The sequence below is a fragment of the Ornithorhynchus anatinus genome, chromosome X1 (assembly GCF_004115215.2).
Source record: "Ornithorhynchus anatinus isolate Pmale09 chromosome X1, mOrnAna1.pri.v4, whole genome shotgun sequence".
In the NCBI taxonomy this organism is placed as follows: Eukaryota; Metazoa; Chordata; class Mammalia; order Monotremata; family Ornithorhynchidae; genus Ornithorhynchus; species Ornithorhynchus anatinus.
Genome location: NC_041749.1, coordinates 108,031,490 through 108,035,871, shown reverse-complemented (window position 1 = coordinate 108,035,871; position 4,382 = coordinate 108,031,490). Strand labels below are relative to the sequence as shown.

Below are 4,382 nucleotides of genomic sequence, written 5' to 3'. Positions count from 1 at the left end.
AGTGTGAGCCCTATATGGGACATAGACTTTGTCCTACCTGATTAACTCGTATCTACCCCAGGGCTTAGTACAGTGCCTGGCACATAGTAAGTGCTTAACAGATCTTGTCTTATGCTATAGAGTCATTTCCGACACATAGCGACACCACGGACACATCTCTCCCAGAACGCCCCGCTCTCCATCTGCAAACGTTCTGGTAGTGGATCCAGAGAGTTTTCTTGGTAAAAATATGGAAGCGGTTTACCACTGTCTCCTTCCACGCAGTGAACTTGAGTCTCCGCCCTCGACTCTCTCCCATGCCGCTGCTGCCCAGCATGCTTGAGTTTTGACTCGGAGCCGATTGCCTTCCACTCGCTAGCCACTGGCCAAGCTAGGAACGGAACGGGTAGGCCTCTGCTTGACTCTCCCCACCATAGCCGAGACTGGTAGAGTACTGGAAGCAGCATGGCTCAGTGGAAAGAGTCCGGGCTTGGGAGTCAGAGGTCATGGGTTTGAAGCCCAGCTCTGCCACTCGTCAGATGTATGACTGTGGGCAAGTCACTTAACTTATCTGTGCCTCAGTTCCCTCATCTATAAAATGGGGATTAACTGTGAGCCTCACGTGGGACAACCTGATCACCCTGTATCTACGCCAGCACTTAGAACAGTGCTCTGCACATAGTAAGCGCTTAACAAATACCAACATTATTATTATTATTACTGGAAACTCTCCAGGTGCGACCCTGAGAGGGGGTTTAACAAATACCATAAAATTCATTCAATAGTATTTATTGAGTGCTTACTATGTGCAGATCACCGTACTAAGCACTTGGAATGTACAATTCGGCAACAGATAGAGACAATCCCTGCCCAATGACGGACTCACAGTCTAATAAAAAAGGTTTGTGTTTTGAGGGTAGGCAAAATGAATTATCTGGAGCGCTTAGTTTTAATAATCATAGTGATTGTTGTAATAATGGTTCTTGTTGAAATAATGATATCTGTTAAGCTCTTACTACGTGCCAAGTGCTGTACTAAGCACTGGGGTAGATTAAAATAATCAGGTCCCCCATAGAGCTCACAGTCTAAGTGGGAGGGAGAACAGGTTTTGAATCCCCATTTTACAGCTGAGGAAACTAAGGCGCAGAGAAGTTAAGTGACTTGCCCCAGGTCACACAGTAGTCAAGTGGCAGAGTCCCTATCCCGCCTTGAGAAAGGAGAGAAGGTTAGCACTCCCCTTGAGAGGTATATGGTATATGGTTAAGGCATTGACAGCTACTTCGTGGCATCTAACCAAGTTTTTATATCTATAATTCTATTTATTTATATTGATGCCCGTTTACTTGTTTTGATGCCTGTCTCCCCGCTTCTAGACTGCGAGCCCAGTGTAGGCAGGGATTGTCTCTCTTTATTGATGAATTGTGCTTTCCAAGTGCTTAGTACAGTGCCCTGCACACAGTAAGTGCTCAATAAATACAATTGAATGAATTAATAAATTACTGTATCAGTCTCCTTGCTGACCTCCCTGTCTCCTGTCTCTCCCCCCTCCAGTCCAGACTTCACTCTACTGCCCGGATCGTTTTCCATGTTTCCCCACTCCTCAAGAAACTCCAGTGGTTGCCCATCCACTTCCGCATCAAACAAAAAACTCCTCATCATTGCCTTTAGAGTACTCAGTCGCTCTCCCCCTCCTATCTCACCTCGCTACTCTCCTACTACAACCCAGCCGCACATTTCGCTCCTCTATTACCACCCTTCTCCCTCGATCTCGTCTATCTCACTGCTGACCCCTTGCCCACGTCCTGCCTTTGGCCTGGAAGACCCCCCCGCCTCCTCATATCCGACAGACAATCACTCTTCCCACCTTCAAAACCTTACTGAAGGCACATCTCCTCCAAAAGACCTTCCCTAACTAAGCCCTCCTTTTCTCTTCTCCCACTCCCTTCTGTGTCACCCTGACTTGCTCCCTTTATTCTTTCCCCCTCCCAGCCCCACAGCACCTAGGCAAATATCTTTAATTTATTTATTTTTCTTTATATTAACATCTGTCTCCCCCCCTAGACTGCGGGCTCATTGTGGGCAGGGAATGTGACTTTTCATTGTTGTAGTTTACTCTCCCAAGTGCTTAGTACAGTGCTTTGCACACAGTAAGGGCTTAATAATATGATTGAATGAATGACTTGCCCAAGGTCACCTAATAATGTTGGTATTTGTTAAGCGCTTACTGTGTGCCGAGCACTGTTCTAAGTGCTGGGGTAGACACCGGGGAATCAGGATGTCCCACGTGGGGCTCACAGTCTTAATCCCCATTTTACAGATGAGGTAACTGAGGCACAGAGAAGTTAAGTGACTTGCCCACAGTCACACAGCTGACAAGTGGCAGAGCTGGGATTCGAACTCATGACCTCTGACTCCAAAGTGGCTCTTTCCACTGAGCCACTCTGCTTCTCAGTGGCAAATCTGGGATTAGAACCCATGTCCTCTGACTCCCAGGCCCAGGCTCTTTCTGTTAGGCCATGCTGCTTACTCTTCCTTTCCCCATGTAAAGTCAGGTCCATGCCTGCCTTGAGAGGAGCAAAGAGAAGGAGCTGGAACAATTTTAGCTTCCAGCCTCTGGGGAAAGGGGGCCCTGGTGGGCAGGGCAGAGGGTGGGACACTTTTGGGAAACAGGAAGATGTTCTTTCATTCAAACAAATTTCTTTTTCCTACAAAGGAGAGAGAAGCCAGGTCCAAGAGCCTTTTGCTTGGTTCTTTAAAGATTTTCAAAATAGTAGCAGCAAGGTGGATTTACTCTGCCACTTCCCCTATCTGAAATTTATTTTAATGTCTGTCTCCCCAGTTAGATTATGAACTCCTGGAGGGCAGGGATTATGTCAACCAACTCCATTGTGTTGTACTCTGCCAAGCGCTTAGTACAGTGCCCTGCAGACAGTAATAAAAATAATAATAATGTTGGTATTTGTTAAGCGCTTACTATGTGCAGAGCACTGTTCTAAGCGTTGGGGTAGACACAGCGTAATCAGATTGTCCCACGCGAGGCTCACAGTCTTAATCTCCCTTTTACAGATGAGGGAACTGAGGCACAGAGAAGTTAAGTGACTTGCTCACAGTCACACAGGTGACAAGTGGCAGAGCCGGGATTCGAACGCATGACCTCTGACTCCCAAGCCCGGGCTCTTTCCACTGAGCCATGCTGCTTCCCTAAGTGCTCAGTAAATACCACTGAGAGAAGGGTGAGGGCGGGGGTGGTGGGTGAAGGGGGAAAAAGAGACAATCCTTTAGATAATAATGTTGGTATTTGTTAAACGCTTACTATGTGCAGAGCACTGTTCTAAGCGCTGGGGTAGACACAGGGTAATCAGATTGTCCCACGTGAGGCTCACAGTTAATCCCCATTTTACAGATGAGGTCACTGAGGCACCGAGAAGTTAAGTGATTTGCCCGCAGTCACACAGCTGACGAGTGGCAGAGCCGGGATTCGAACCCATGACCTCTGACTCCCAAGCCCGGGATCATTCCACTGAGCCACGAAGTGTGGAGTTCCTCAAGAGCGAGGGCTTCCTGTTTGGCTTCTATTGCATGTTCCCAAGTGTCTGCATTCATTCAATCGTATTTATTGAGCGTTTACTGTGTGCAAAGCACTGTACTAACTGCTTGGGAGAGTGCAGTATAACAATAGACACATTCCTGCCCACAACGAGCTCACAGTCTAGAGGGTAGACAGACATTGATATAAATAGATAGATAGATAGATAGATAGATAGATAGATAGATAGATATATTACAGATATATATGTAAGCATTCAATAAGGGTTGTTGAAGAAGAGGAAGAGAAGGGGGAGGAGGAGGAAGAGAAGGAAGAGGAAGAGAAGGAGGAGGAAAAAGAGGACGATGAAAAAGAGGAGGAGGAAGAGGACAAGGAGGAGGAGGAGGGCCTGCAGACAGTCATTCACCCTGGATCATTTGGGTCACATTCCAGCCTGTGGACAGAATACTGGTCCGGACAGAACGCTGGTCCAGTTGACCACCTTAGCTGGGGCAGAAGTTCCGCTGGTGCAGGCGATTGAGGGGCCCCAGGGCCCTGCGGGCTCCAGGAGGTCCTTTTCTTCATCCTCGGGCCTTTTGGGATATGAGGAGCACCCCCACCTCACCCTCAACAGAAAGAGCAAGATCAGATGAGCCCCAGTGGAATGCTGAGGGGCAATTCCCACTGAGAGATGAGATGATGGGGTAGGGAGGAAGAAGGGAGGTAGCACGGACTCCCTAGGAAGGTCATTTTCTCAATCAATCAGTGATATCTATTCAAGGAGCTTGCAATGCAGTGGGGGAGGCAGACGTTAAAATAAATTACAGGTAAGGAAAGCAACGGAGTCTAAGGCTATGGCCGTAAGTGCTTCGGGGGT

General features: G+C 47.7%; 1 pseudogene; it reads left to right on the top strand.

Annotated features, from left to right (window-relative positions):
* Window positions 1-1,182: 1,182 nt before the first annotated feature.
* LOC114806805 lies at window positions 1,183-1,284 on the top strand (annotated as a pseudogene).
* The last annotated feature ends 3,098 nt before the right edge of the window (window positions 1,285-4,382 follow it).